Source organism: Bombus vancouverensis, chromosome 17, assembly GCF_051014615.1.
Source record: "Bombus vancouverensis nearcticus chromosome 17, iyBomVanc1_principal, whole genome shotgun sequence".
NCBI lineage: Eukaryota > Metazoa > Arthropoda > Insecta > Hymenoptera > Apidae > Bombus > Bombus vancouverensis.
In genome coordinates, this window is record NC_134927.1 from 962878 (window position 1) to 978538 (window position 15661).

At 39.6% G+C, this 15661-nt stretch overlaps 1 non-coding gene and 1 pseudogene across 1 annotated transcript; one reads left to right on the forward strand and one right to left on the reverse strand.

Moving 5' to 3' along the window:
* Positions 1-2924: 2924 nt before the first annotated feature.
* On the reverse strand, positions 2925-3043 carry LOC117165522 (5S ribosomal RNA). The gene has a single exon (XR_004465966.1). It is a non-coding gene; the product is annotated as a 5S ribosomal RNA (ribosomal RNA).
* Positions 3044-13557: 10514 nt separating this feature from the next.
* LOC117165569 (5S ribosomal RNA) lies at positions 13558-13676 on the forward strand (annotated as a pseudogene).
* The last annotated feature ends 1985 nt before the right edge of the window (positions 13677-15661 follow it).

Sequence of the window (15661 nt, forward strand, 5' to 3'; positions counted from 1 at the left end):
GGAAGTCAGATGTGTTTTTGTTAATTTGAAATACTAGGGCACTTATGGTCACTGTCATAGGCTAAGGTTTTTAGGGTGCTATTTGGACGTAGGTTTTGGAATTTTAGTCGCGCATCTGCTAGGCATATGTCCAGGTATGAGCCTGCCTTTTGGGTAAGAGGGTAGCTCGGAGCTGTACAAGTTTGTTTTGTAGTGGATGCTTTTATTGTCTAGCCAGTTTCTAATGAAGTTGCCTCTCGTGTTGTTTATTCCGTTTTCCCGGCTTGTATGTTTTGCGTTAAGGTCTCCTGCTATTATACAGTAGTTTTCCGGTTTGTTGAGCTGCAAGAGTTCGAAAAGATTATTGAATTCGTAGATAAATTCTTTCTGGTTTCCGTAGGTTGCGTAGGCTGCAGTGATGAATAAATTTTCCTTATTGCTTATTTTTATTTTTATGATCGTTGTTTCTAAGGTTCTGAAACTTGTTATTTCATCAATTAGGATCGTTTTGTATTTTATAGGGTTTTTTTATGAGGATCGCTGTTCCTCCTCCTTGACTGGCGTTCGGTCTGTCGTGTCTTATCATGGTGTAGTTTTTGAAGTGTACATTGTGTCTTTTGTTTAGTTTTGTTTCTGAGGTGAGTACCATATCGGGGGCTTCTTTATTTATTAGGGTTAGCATACTGTATCCTTTTTGGTTTGAAATTAAAGAGTTAGCATTTATTGCAATTATTTTCAGATGTTTTAGGTTGAATTTATGTGTTTTTTGCTGTGATTGTTGGTTTGGCGTGTTTTGGTTATTCGTCATCTGTACTATTGAAAGTGCTGAAGATGGCGTCGAGCCTTTCTTCGTGCGTTGATAGTGTATTTTTTATTTCGTTTAATTGCATTTGTTGTTCTTTTAACGCTTGGAGAATACCTTTTTTAAAGTCTTCGATAACGTTTATAATGTTTGCATGGGGGGAGTTATCGATTGTGATTGGGCTTTGGCTTGAGCGCGGATCTAAGTTTGCTGATTGTGATGTGTTTTTGGTTGTTAGATTTGGTTTTGTTTGCTGCTTCACTACGTCAGAGAACTTTAGTTCTGGGACGTATTTGCGGCTTATTTGGGCAATTCGTTGTGTCTTTGCTTTTTTGTCTTTTTTGACTAGTCTTTATCGGCTAGCTTTTTACGAAGCTCTACGAGTTTGGGGCAACCTTTGTATGACGCGGGGTGTCCGTAGTTTTTACAGTTGACGCAGAATGTTTTGTCTTTGGTTACTGCGTTTTCCCTTTTTATTTTGCAGTCGCCTGGGCCATGGGGCTCACTGCATTTAACACAGCGGTAGTTTAGGTTGCAGTTTTGCGCTGTGTGGCCTAATCGCTGGCATTTGTGGCATTGAGTTATGTCATCCTTTTTTTTTTTTTTTTTTTTTCATTATTTTTTCCCATTTTATCTTGTAGTAGTTAAAATGGTTTATTTTTAGTTAGGTTGCTTATATTGCTGTCGGGGGATAGCTGTATTATGTAAATTGATCTTTTGATCAGTCGTGAATCGTGTGACTTTTATGAATTTTACGTCGTCAATGTGCAAGGCTTGTAGGTCTGTAAGTATTTCTGTTTCGGTGTAGCTATTGTCTAAACCTTTTAACAAGTATGTATGGTGTTTCTCTGTTTTGGGTGTATACGTGTAGAAGGTTGTGTTAGCTGAGAGGAGAGTTTGTTCTGCTTTATGGAAATCGGCGGGTAGGTTTTGGAGGTAGAGCGCGTGTTTACCTGCGTGTATTCTTTCGATGTGAAATTGTTTAATGTCCGCTACTTTCTCTATGAGCGTTACGGTGCCCCTTGGGTCTTGTAGGATTATGTTGATGGGTGGCGGCCTGTTATCTCTTGTGGTGGGTGGGGTGCTCGTACGCTCCTCCGCTCCTCCGCGGAGCATCCGGTGGGGCGTCCGTCGTCCGGTGCTCGGTCCCCCCTTGGCGGTGTTGGAGGCGCCGGGCCTCCTGGGTTGTACGGTGGGGTGCGTCGCCCCTGCTGCGCCGATTGTTCCGGTGGCGTGGTGGGACCGTGCCTTCCCGTTTTGCCTCGTAATGTTTCGTTTTTTTTTTTTTTTTGTCTGATTTCATCCAGGGTTGAGCTCGAAGTGTGGAGTAGTTTGATGGTCCCGGTTGTGGATGAGGCTCTGGTTCAGATTGCAATATGCTGTATCTATTTTTTGTTTTGATCGCTGGAGGCGAAGTAGCTCTTGTGGGCTTCATGTTTTTGATTTCGTTAGCCTTTTCTTCTTGGCTGGGGTGATAATCTACAACTGTGTTTCCTAGGATGTTTGCTAGACTTTTTGCCCTGGCGACCAGGTTAGGTTGTGGGTTGAGTTTCCGCGTCTTTTGAGCGGGGAGTCTTAAGATATTGTTGATTTCCCTGGCTGTTTTATGTGAGATTATTTTTCTCTTGATGGCTTTTTTTATTGGGTCTACGGTGGGTTCCGTTTCGTTGCTCTTGGCTTCATTATCGGTGGCTTTTATTTTCTTTGTACAGTTTTATTTTGTCTTATCCTATTTTATTTTCTTTTTTGTTCCTATTTGTATTTATGGAGATGATGTCGATGCGGTATTTTTCACTTTTTTGTCACTTTTTTGTCACTTGATCCTTCTACTTTAGTGGATGTTAGTCTACTCCGACGCGCGCACCGAGGGGTCCGTCCCGCTCGGCGGTCAACAGTCGACGAGAACGAGTGCACTCAGCGCGGTATGAGCGTTGGCTGAAATTAATAGTTTCCTTATTTGTTTTCCATGGTCAAAAAATAGAATATTTAAAGAAACATAGGTGTGTGCCAAAATGAGAATGATACAATATGCATGATAATGGTCGCGTAATACTAAAACATTTCTCTCTCTCGATGCTTCGATTGTAGATTATTAAAAATAGATTGTCAAGAAAAGTAAAAAAATATTGGAAAAATAAAGAAAAGCCAACACCACACGGAGTTCCCAGGCGGTCACCCATCCAAGTACTATCCGTGCCCGGCGCTGCTTAACTTTCGTGATCGGACGAGAACGAGTGCACTCAGCGCGGTATGAGCGTTGGCTGAAATTAATAGTTTTCTTATTTGTTTTCCATGGTCAAAAAATAGAATATTTAAAGAAACATAGGTGTGTGCCAAAATGAGAATGATACAATATGCATGATAATGATCGCGTAATACTAAAACATTTCATTTTCTCGATTATTCGATTATAGATTGTTAAACATTGTTTGTTAAGGAAGCCGAATTGATTTTTTTTTTAGGATTACGCTATTTTTTTTTGTTCAAAAGGAGACTAGGCGGTTATTTATGATTATTTCGAATATTTTGGTTATGTTGGTTAGGAGACTTATATATCGCAGGTTTGAGGGTGAGAAGCGGTCTTTATTTTCTTTTCTTTTGTGATGGCTGCTAATATTATTAAAGAGCACTGTTTAATATCATTTTATTTTGTTGGTTAACCGTTTGAGCAAAATGTTCGGGACGTCGTCGAAAGCGGATGATTTTTTATTGTTTAATTTAGAGGAAATGATTTTTAGTTTGATTATAATTTGTAAAGTAGTTTATTTCTGTGTCTGGTTGTTTGGGGTTGTCCGAGGTGTTTTCATTAGAGAATATGAAGACTGCCTTATTTAGCGATATGTCTCGCTCTATTTTATTTTTCAGTTTATTTGTTTCGGAGATAATAATTCTCGGCCCAGGTGATCGTTGTGTGTGTCTGTTTTGGAAAAGTGAGTGCCGATAACGTATAGTTTTTCCGTTGTTTTACATGTTGTGAAATAACTAGACTCCATGTTTTTATTGATGTTCTGTATCGCTATACCTGCATCTTGGAGGAGGGGAGCTTTCTCTGGAGGTAGTTTGAAAGAAGGGATAGAGTTAGATTCTTTTTACCTAAAAATTTGATTTGTCTGTGGGAACATGCTAGCTGAGTCTTTTTAGACATATTTTTTTTATTTTATTTACCTTCTCTTTTTGTCGTAAGAATTTTGTTGTACTTTAGATTGTTTATTTTGGATAGTATGTAGCTTTTGTCTCGTTGTAGCTCGTTGTTGCTCGCTTTCGCAGTCAAGGCGCTATTTTAGAAGGGTACTCCAATAGCCAAAACGATTCTCTTCAACATTCGTAGCAGTATTTCTAATTTCCTACGCTACGAGTTCCTTGTAAGGATAATTGACGGATTTTAACGGCCCGAGCGGTCGAGCGCCACTCTTACCCAATTACATCGAAGCCTCGCATTCACCCAGGTATCGTTCACGCTCTTCCAGCGAAGGATCTGCCCCGCACTTGGAGCGTATTCACGCAGTAAACGCCATCTTGCGGGCGAATATGCCGCGTGACGATTTTCTTGAAAACCACCAATCAGCGTGCGTATTTGGGGTCCTCCGTTTCGAGCCTTGTTGGAGTCTAACAACGGTATCGGCAGTCTCGTTCGAGTAGTTTAATCGTGAGCATGTAGCAGCGAGTCAGTTTCCGTGCGTTCGAATCGCTAAACGTGGACTAAAGAACCGTTTCAATCTCTTAGCGCTCTTCAAGCGCTCGTGCAGGTGAAATCGTTTCGTCAGTCGCAACGATCAGTGATACTTTTCTGTGCTAGCTTCTTCGATGAGTCAATATCTTGAAGCATTCGTGGACATGGCTGCAAGCGTTGGTGGAGACAGAGTCGTTCCATCAGGCGTGACGATCAGTGGACAGTCCTGTGCGAAATCTTCAATTGTGAACAGTATCTCCAAGCATACGCGAAGGTAAGTATCATTTTAGTGAGCGAACGATTAGTAAACCGTCTCGTGCTGGTCTTTCAATTGCGAGCGGCATCGTCACGCGTGTATCGTTAATCATTCGTATCGTCGTACGATAATTCAGTCGCATTCGTTCAGTCGTACATCGCGTCGCGGCATTCGCTTCAGTTGCTTCGTATCGCATAATCGTCCGCAGTAAGTATTCCTAAATTTCGTCTTAATCGTCGAAAACAATTTGAAACTTTCTCATTGTTTGTTCTTTTTTTCTTTTTTTTTTTTTTCCGAGTTTTAACTTCGTCAATTGTTCTTCGCGCATTGAGTCATTACTCTCCCTCGTAAATCTGTCACCCAAGATTAATTCGACGGGGAACGAGTTACAGAGCGCGGTATCGTCCGATATCAGAGACACACGCGCATGTTAGACGTATCGTTGTTTCTTTAACCGATTGAGTACCAAGCAGCGTGATCGCGGTGTTTAGATTTTATGTCGAAAAGTCCCAGTACATTTGAACGCTACGGACGACTGACGGTATTTTGTATTTCATTGTTATCTTAATAATTTTTATTGAACAAAATTTGGAATATTTATAAACTAATAGTACGCATATATAAAAATATAGATGTATTTCATAAAAATAACACGTATGACGAGCGCTATTGTGCCGCTTGTTTCTCTCGCGATCGATTAAGGGGTTATCCTGCCGTTCCGGACTTTTCCACTGTCACGTGAAATAACAAAATAAAAAAAGGAATTTGAGGTGAAAAATAAAAAAAGAAAACTTTATTTTTTTTTCTTTCCAACAACAATACACTTTACAATCTACTTCTGAACTCTAGGCGTGACTTTCTAAGACTGACTCTTACGATTTTACTTTCGATCGGATCCGATTACTTTCTTTTGTCATCCCTCAACATCCATCCCCACCGTCCATGCATTTGCTAGGCGTCCGCGATCGTTGCCACGTGCTCTTTCTTCTAGAACCTTCGGTGGAAGGACCGTTGGGATGTTGATGGTTCATTAGGCACTTCAGCGATATACATTGTCGCCGAGTGCCGCCACATCTTTATCTCTGTCGTCAGTCCGTCGGATTTGAAGTATGCCGGTCGTGACATACCCTCCTGGTGAGATTGATCTTGGTCCTCTAAGATCGTAGTAGAATGGAATTATTTAAATGTAGATCATAGTATATGTTTACGCTTTTTTTTCAGGGATCGCTATGAATTGATTTTCTGCATGTGATGGTACAAAAGTTATTTCGTTAATCTTAAATGTAGCAATTTTACAATATTTGTTAATGCTCGAGAAGCTAATAGTTTGAGGCGTAATCATGTTGTAGTTTTCGATCGTGAATTGGTTGGGTTTGTTTACAAAGCGTAATTCCTATCCCGTGAATTTAAGGCAACTAATTAAGGGTATTGTTACTAGTGCTAGGGTCAGCATTATCCTGATAAAAGTACGCTTTCAATCGGTTACCATGTATCTTTTTCTTAGCATTGTCGATGGAAATAATGTAATAAGGAGTTTTCACATCGTTAATCCTGTAGGGTCCTAACCATTCAATGTCCAACTTATCTCTTTTATGGTCGTTGTGAATTAAAACAAAGTCTCCTTTCCTAAACACAGTCCGAGTTTTAACAATCTTTCTTTCTTGGTCTCGCTTGTATCGCTGCTTATTCTGAATAAGTGTTTTGTGAGCTGTTTCCCAATATTTATTCAACTGTTTTTGCCAAAGTGAGTACATATCATCATAGCTAAGTGTGGGAAATTTGGATATTGCGGAAGGTAAGTTAGCTTTTCGCCCAAAGGTCAATTCAAAGGGAGAGAATCCTGTTCCTTCATGTTTCGCGGTGTTGTACCCTAAACAAATGAACTTAAGTACTTCATCCCATTCTTTGTCATTGTCATGTAATGCAGTACGAATTAAATCTTTAACTGAGGCATGCGTTCTTTCGAGGGATCCGTTACTTTGTGGGTGAAATGAAGTTGTTTTGATGTGTTTGATTTTAAAAGCTTCTTCAAATTTCGTCATTAAATCACTAACAAAATTTTGTCCCTGATCTGTTAGGATCGTTTTTGGTGCCGAAAATATGTAAATATAGTGTTCAATGAGCGCGTTAATTATGGACTCAGTTCGTTGCGTTTTAAGGGGAACTAGTATGAGATATTTCGTGAGTTCATCGTGTATTGAAAGTATGTATTGGTTTCCGCGTTTGGTTTTCGTCATCGTTCCTATGATGTCCATAGCGATTTTGTCGTTAGGGTTAAGTGGCGTGTCTGAGATTTGTGGGGATTCTTTGGGTCTGATACGTGTTAGTTTCTCCTTTTGACGTGTGTCGCATGTTTTCACAAAGTTTTCTACTCTTTCTAAAAGTCCGGAAATTTTGAATTTATCCTTGATCCGTTGATACGTTTTCTGTATTCCTAAATGTCCTACGGTGTCGTTATGGTTTTCCTTTATTGTTTGTATTATTTCGTTTTCGTCTAGTTTTAAGATGGGATTAGGTGCATAAGTAATTTTCTTGTACGTGTCGTTAAAATATATTAGCATGAGTTTAATCTGTGTTTTCTCTAATTCAGTGAAATCGTTATTTCCTATGCCGATTTTTGTTGTATCTTTAAGAATTTTGTAAAGTCTTCTGATCCAAAGTGTCTCGTCGTATTCTCCTAAGTCGTTTCGATTTAATTGGTAAAATGTTTGGTCATTTGGTGTAATTTCTAAGAGTTTCGGATTCTCGTTGTTGTCTTTCCATGCGTTGAATGAATTAGTGTGATCAATTACTAGGTCGAGGTTAACTACTTCGTCGCGAGTTACTGCGTGAACTCTAGATAAAGCGTCTGCAGTTGTGTTATCTTTACCCTTTGTATATTCGATTTCATAGTCATATTCTTCGAGTCTAAGTCTCCAACGAATCAGTCTGCTAGAAGGGTCTTTGCAATTGTGTAGCCACTTAAGAGCTTGGTGGTCGGTTCGAATAATGAAGCGTCGTCCTAACAAATATCGTCTTAATCTTTTCACGGCCCATACGATGGCTAAGAGTTCCTTTTCTGTCGTGGTATAGTTTCGTTCGGGTGGATTCAGTGTTCTTGAAATGTAACAACAAGGATGACCGTCTTGCGACAGTATTGCTCCTAGTCCTTCGTTACTTGCGTCGTAGTTAAGGTAGTTAAAGGTTTTGTTAAAGTCGGGATAAGGGAAATATTGGGAAATTACAGAGTTTGTCTTTTAAAGTATCAAAGCTAATCTGGTGTTTGTCAGTCCAATGGAATGGTGTGTCCTTTTTTGTTAAGTCTGTAAGGCTTTTCGCGATTTTGGAAAAGTTTCGAATAAATTTGCGGTAATAACCTGCTAAACCTAAGAATGATTTCACGTCCGTGGCATTGCGGGGTAATCGAAAGTTTTTTACAGCGTCTAATTTCTTGGGGTTTGGTTTGACTTCTTCGGATGAAACTACATGGCCTAAGTATTCTAATTCCGGTTTTACGAATTCACATTTGTCTGGTTGCAATTTAAGTCCTAATTCTCTGAGTCTCTGAAATACTATCGCGAGGTTTTCGTTATGTTCTTGAATCGTTTTTCCGAATATCACTATGTCATCCAAATAAACAAAGCAGTATTTTCCTACAAGTCCAGTTAAGGCTCTGTCCATTAATCTTTGAAAGGTAGCGGGTGCGTTTTTAAGTCCGAATAGCATTCGATTGAAATGAAAATGCCCTTGCGGTGTCGAAAAAGCGGTATATTTTTTAGATTTCTGGTTCATTGGAATTTGATGGAATCCTGAGGATAAATCAAGTGCCGAAAAGAATTTTGCGTATCCTAGTTGTGTTAAAATGTCGTCTATATCAGGTAAAAGGTAAGCGTCTTGTTCTGTGAGTTCATTTAGTTTCCTGAAATCGATAACTATCCTCCATTTCTGTTTTCCTGAGGCGTCTAATTTTTTCGGAACTACCCATACCGGAGAGTTATAAGGGGATTCGGATTCTTCTATAATATTTGTCTTCAACATGTCTCCTATTTGTCGCGAAATCTCGTCACGGTGACATTCCGGTGGTCTATACGATCGTGTGTTAATAATTTTGTCTTTGGTTAACGAAATTGTGTGCCGAGTTAAATTAGTACAGGGTAAAAGATCGGTTTCTAAATTAAAGATGTCAATATAATGGAGGATAATCTTTTCGATGGATTCACGGATTGGTTTTTCAATGTGATCTGTTCTCACTAGGCTTTTTAGTTTTGATACGTTGGAAAAGTCATGAGAATTTTGAATATTGCTAGAAATTTCAATGTTTTGCTCACCAGTGTTGATAAAACATACTTTAGTTGGTTTGCCTTCCAAATAGATTGTTTGAACTCTGTTTTCTCCAGGACTCAAATGTATTGGTTCCTGAAATAAAATGGTTTTGTCGTTTAATCGAATTTTGTCATTGGATATTGAATAGTTATACTTCTCTAAACATGGTAGCCCAATGATTCCGTCTTCGATAATAGGGAAATTGTTCGGTATGTGAAATTGTTCGGAAAAATGTTATTTTGTCCAAAAATTCGTTTCGTTACGTATTCGTTAGTTTCGTATTTGTCTCGTCCCATAGAAAATTTTTGTTTAGGCCCTATTTGTATCGCGTTGACAGTTTTGTTACGTTTCACCAGGTTTATCCCTGCTCCTGTGTCGACCAGAAATACTCGCTCTTCGGTTCGGGTTGACAAAGGTATTGCGAGTAGTCTTCCCGTGGCGATGTTGACTCGTATGTCTCGTACGGTTCGTCCATCTCCTGGTTCGATGTTGTTTCTTGTATTTCGTCCCATTCCTGGACTGCCTGAATCCTTGCGAATCCTTGCGGGTGGTCGATCGCGCTGGCTCGGTGGTAGAAAATTTTGACACTTGTTGGCAATATGTCCCAGCTTTCCGCACTTGAAGCACTTCATCTGCGCGCGTTCAGCAGGTGATCTATTTCCTACTTGGTTAAGTGTAGCAGGTTTCTCAGCTACTGGCGTGTTAGGCGATTTTGATGGTACATTAGATCGTCTTACCTGCATATGCTGGTTGTTGGGGCGATTACTAACCAAAGGTAAGCGATTACATGACCAATTAGGTTGTCGTTCTTCTCGCAAGTAGCGTTCTACATCGGCTGCCTTTTTTTCAGCTTCCGGAAGATTCAAGGGTTCACTGCTTAATAGTATTCGCCCTATGTCGCGTCTGAGTCCCTTTAGGTACACACGAACAGTCTTCTTCGTGATTTCATCGGTCATAATTTTACGTGTTAGTGGTTGTGGGTACTCATTGGTTACTGCGTACAGCAAACGGTTGAGTATTCTTCTAAACCGAATATTAAAACTTTGCACTGATTCCTCGCGTCCCTGTCTCAACTCTCGTAATTGTTCTTGGTACTCATCCGAAGTCACTTGTGCTGCTAAGTTATTTCTCAGTGCGTCGTACAGATCACTGTAACACTCAATAGGAATGTTGCGAATACTTTGGGCTGCTTTCCCCACGATTTTTTCCACTTTTATTGCTTTTAGCAATAGATCTTGCTCCATACAGCGATCCTTCATACTTCTCACTTCTTTGATGAAGTCTTCAACTCCTACATCATCATCTCCGTTGAGCGTTGGGATGTAGCGTATTGCATCCTTAGCTCGTAGAGTGGAGAGGAGCGGGCGGAAAATAGCCTCTTTCTTCCACCTCGGGTTGTTCGATGTCGAGGTGGACAGGTGGGGTGTCTGGAGCTGCTAACCCTGACAGTTTGCGTGCTTTTGCCATATTCACGGTGCGATTGATTGCTGTCGACGCACTTTCATTGTCTTCGGTGATAATGGAAGCAAATTCATCGGTCGCAGGGGATCCGAACCCAGTCCGTAGCCCTGCGACGGTTTTCCCGAGATTCTCGATTTCTGCTGTCCTGTGTCTGTTCTCTTCGTCATTTTGCATAGACAAACGTAACATTTCCTCTCGTAAAAGGGCAATGTTCTCGTTCTGTTTTTAAATACTGTCCCATATTGCTCGCAACATTGGGTCAGTTGAGGTTGAAGTTTGAGATTCGTTTGCCTTGGACATTATTGCCCTGATTTATAATTTTCAGACGAAGACGAGTCTTGGCTACTGAAGCTAAATTTTCTTTCACGGTAACGTACAAAGGAATTCAGTTTACCTTTTATTGTTACTTCACTTGGTTCGTGATAGTTACTTTGTTGTTGCGGATGACCGTAGTCCCAAATAATTCGATCTTCCGTAGATGATGAGTGTCTTTTGGTTTCCGAACAAACACTTTTCACTATCCTGGCAGGATCGCCAAAATGTCACGTAAAATAACAAAATAAAAAAAGGAATTTGAGGTGAAAAATAAAAAAAGAAAACTTTATTTTTTTTAACATCAATACACTTTACAATCTACTTCCGAACTCTAGGCGTGACTTTCTAAGACTGACTCTTACGGTTTTACCTTCGATCGGATCCGATTACTTTCTTTTGTCATCCCTCAACATCCCCACCGTCCATGCATTTGCTAGGCGTCCGCGATCGTTGCCACGTGCTCTTTCTTCTAGAGCCTTCGGTGGAAGGACCGTTAGGATGTTGATGGTTCATTAGGCACTTCAGCGATATACATTGTCGCCGAGTGCCGCCACATCTTTATCTCTATCGTCAGTCCGTCGGATTTGAAGTATGCCGGTCGTGACACTGGTTTAGTTACCTTATTATCCTGGTTTTGGATATTTTCAATTTACTTTCTATGCTGAGTTTACAGTTTCGACTAGTTAGCCAGTACGTCTGTCTCCTTCTTATCCGTATTTTGTCTATAATTGATTTGGTATGTTGCTTTCATGTAAGTTATGAGTCTAAGTGGAGTCTTAGTATTTAACTTGCTTTGTTTGTGTTATGTGCGTGCCATTCAATCGGATATTAGGTGGTTTCCGTTTTCGTATTGTAAATGTAATGTGGTTAAATTGACTGGGGTTTGCTTTTATCTTGCAGTCATTTTTCTATTTTTCTGATAAGTTCTGGTAGTAATATGACTGCTGTTTCTGGATTAGAGTGTTTGTGTTACGTCGAAGGCACGGGGAGTAGTGAAATTAAGAAATCACTGTTCATTTCCTCGCGTCGTTCGAATGATTTCGCTTAGGTTTAAACGTTTCACGAGCAAGGTAAGAAAAATTCAGACGTTTATTATGTGAATTCAACAGAGTGGCGGTTAAGAATGTTGGGACAGAGTGTGATATAACGACTCTCGATTGACGACTCTTGACTCTTCGGTGGCTAACCGAGGATCAACGGTTGCGGTGCCGAAGAAATACTCTGTGGTGTTTAACGGTATATTTATTAACAATGCTCGCTTTCGACTTTTTACGTACAACTCTCGATTCCAACTGACGATTCTCTGCCCTCGGTTACAACTCAACTGTTTTCTTGATCCGTTTCGTTTCTTTTTGTCATCCGTTAATATCCCTACTACGCACACGTTCGTTACGCGTCCGCCACCGTTGCCATTGTCACGTAAAATTGATACTTGGGTTTGAAGAGAAAAGAAAGCTGAGTCGCGTAACCCAACTATTAATTTTCTTTTATCGAACTTTATTATAATTTTGGCACTTATAATAATAGTATAACACTGAACCGTAAAAAGGGTGTTGTACAAGAATAGCAATTAGAACAAGAACTGCCCGAGCTGGGTGAAGCCTCGGTTTATATACGTTTTGGTTTGAGGATGTTGAGAGGGGCTCGGTGTAGGTTATGATGTAGAAAAGTGTCCGAAGGTCGGGGGTCGATGTCTTGTCTCTGATGTAGGTTGAGATGTGATTGATGTCACACCATCTACGCCTTCTTCCAAATATTCGGCGGAAGAACCGTACGGATATCGGTAGCTCATTAGGCCTGTCGGCATTTGCGCTTCGGTGATACCGTTGGAAAGTTTTGTTGCCGAGTGCCGCGAAGCCCTATTCAAGTTTTCCGACCCTTTCTGCTTCTCGGCATTTGCGCTTTATCGCCGACATTGTCTGTATGTCGGCGATCTTTCCGCGTTACTATAATAGACATCAAAGAAGCCGTTCTACAGTGTCACCTGACTGGTACAGTGTCACGTAAAATTTATGATAAAAAAGGAGTAACTTAACTTGACCGTGTTTTTATAATTTTATAATTTTGTTTTTATAATTTATAATTTTATTCGCGAAAATGATTAAGTATAATATTACAATGAAGTTCAAATCACGGCCAAACTGTACACAAGACTGAACTCAAAACTAAAAAAGACTCTTCTTGGTGGAATGCTTGCGATTTTTATAGGTTGCGTTTGTTGGTGTTGAGGGGCAAGGGGCGGCGGATCCTAATTGCCCTACGTAATGGGGAAAATGTAACGTTGGGCCATGTGCAAAGGTCAAGTCAGGTAGTATGGAATGACGTGGATTTGGATATGGTCGTTGTCACGACAGCCGTGTCGTCCGTGAATGTTGGTATTTTGCTGTTGGTAGTTATACGCAATCCAGTGAAACTAAATAGTTTCAAAATTGAAGTAGGCGAGAAAATTAGAGTATTATGATGGTGCAGGTCGAAAGGGCCTGATTTCCTATACAAAAATAAGTCGAGGATGAAGTGACAATTTTTGACACAAGACTTGGTTTTCCAGAAAATCAATTATGAAGTTCGGTCCACTTGACTCCGCTACTTTTTAAGTATACGCGTATCTACATGACGGAACTTCACAATTCATTGTTTGGGAAACGAAGCCAGGAAAAATTTTATAAATCTGTATGCACGTCTAAAAATACCATTTATCCTCATACATACACGTATGTTTTCTTAAATATTGTGTCTATTCGATAACATGAAATAACAAAACTGATCACTAAAGCTAACGCTCACACCGCGTTGAAAGTACTCGGTCTCGTCTGATCACGAAAGTCAAGCAGCGCTGGGCACGGTTAGTACTTAAACGGGTGACCGCTTTGGAACTCCGTGTGGTGTTGGCTCTTCTTACTTTTCTTAACACTTAGCCATCCGAACCATCGGATCTCTCCTCTGTGGAGAACATCGATGAGTGACCGAACGCGGGGAGATCTCCCTTTTTGATTTTAGCGACGCATTTTCTTTGTTGTTGTTGTTGCTGTTGTTGTAATTATCAGTTATTGTTTACCTGGAATTGTTTCCAATTAATTGCTACTCTTTTTCCGCTTTTATAAAGTGCAATATGTAATAAAATACACCAATTTAGTGTTCTTAAAATTAATTAAAAAGTTACACTATCAGTTATGACTAAGTAAAGTTATAGTCGAACAATACCACACTGTAAAAAAATATTAAAATGCATTATGAATTTTCAACTTCACTTTCAAGTCGTTTCATTTATCTTTAGTCATCTTTAATGTTTTTAATTTTACCTATATCTCCTTATACTTTTAATTTGATGTTTTGTATAAACAATATGTGAAATCGTTAAACAAAATCATTACCGCAAAATATAATTGACCACTTAAATAATTTTTAGACTTCTTTGTTTTTCAAGTATTAGCGAATATAAGTCCTCCTTACTTGGAAAAATGCACGGTGGACAGCGTATAGGTTAGCCTGTGCGAGCGCGGTTGGCTAAGTGTTAATAAGCTGTATAGTCGTATACATCGAGAAAATATCTTTTTAGCATCAAACGATTATCACCATACGTTGTATCATTCTCGCATACACGTTTACTTATACAGGGTGGTTGGTAACTGGTGGTACAAGCGGAAAGGGGGTGATTCTACGCGAAAAAAGAAGTCGAAAATATAGGATAAAAATGTTTCGTTTGAGGCTTTGTTTTCAAGAAAATCGACTTTGAATTTTCGCTCGGTACGTGCGTACTTTAGCACATCTTGTTATAACGGATCTCACTGTAGATCGTTGTCTCGATGGAAAAATTAAAGAAAAAAAAAAAATTAAAAAAAAATTGTATTCTATATTTTCGACTTATTTTTTCGCGTAGAATCACCCCCTTTCCGCTTGTACCACCCATTACCAACCACCCTGTATATTGCTTTGTTTATATTTTCCGATAATGTTATATGTATTCAATATTCGAAATTGGAGAACGTACAAGTATTATACATACGTATGTCGTTTGAAAGAATGCAAAGATACATGTGCCGAAAATTGTGACACAAACCGAAGGACGATGATTCCCTGTGCGTGGCGAAAATGAAGTCGAAAATGTAAAATGACATTTTCCGCTTTGTTTTCGCGAAAATCAATTATGAAATTGCCCCTACTTAACTTCGCACTCCATTTTCTTGAAAACGATGCCGGACAAGATTTGACATATCTTTCTTATCCTCCTACATAATTGTACGTTGTAAATATTTTTTATTGAATAATATTAAATAACAAAATTGACTGCTTCAACTAACGCTCATTCCGAGCTGAATGCATTCTTTCTCGTCAGAGTGCTGTGAACCCCCAGCAGGTCCTATCTCACTGGCAAAAAATACCAGGCGTAAGATTTGTTAGTGAGTTTGCCAATTTATGCAGTGATATTCAATAACGAAAAGTGATAAATAATGCTCACTAGAAAAACAATCAAGAAAATAAGAGAAGGAAAGAAGATAGATAGAATGAAAGAAGCAACCAAAAGAATAATATAGCATAAGTGGGTCAAGAACTTTCTTGGCAACACAAGCTTTGGCACCTAAAGGACGCGGAAACTCAACCATTCGCCAAACCTGACCAAGGGAAACAACAGGGCAGAGAGTAGCCAGGAAAGTGTAAGCAAAGAGGAAAGTACAACAGGAGACGCGGACCGCCGAAAAAACGAAACCATAAATTCAGCCGATAGCTCCCCATTATCAGCAATCAGCAACGCCCTCAAATAATAACAATAAAAGAATCCACAATAATAAGGAAAAAGAACGAAAACCTACGAAATAAAGCAAGTAGGCATACGGCCTCTCGGGAGAGGAAATCACAAGTCTGAGAGAGAATAATAAAT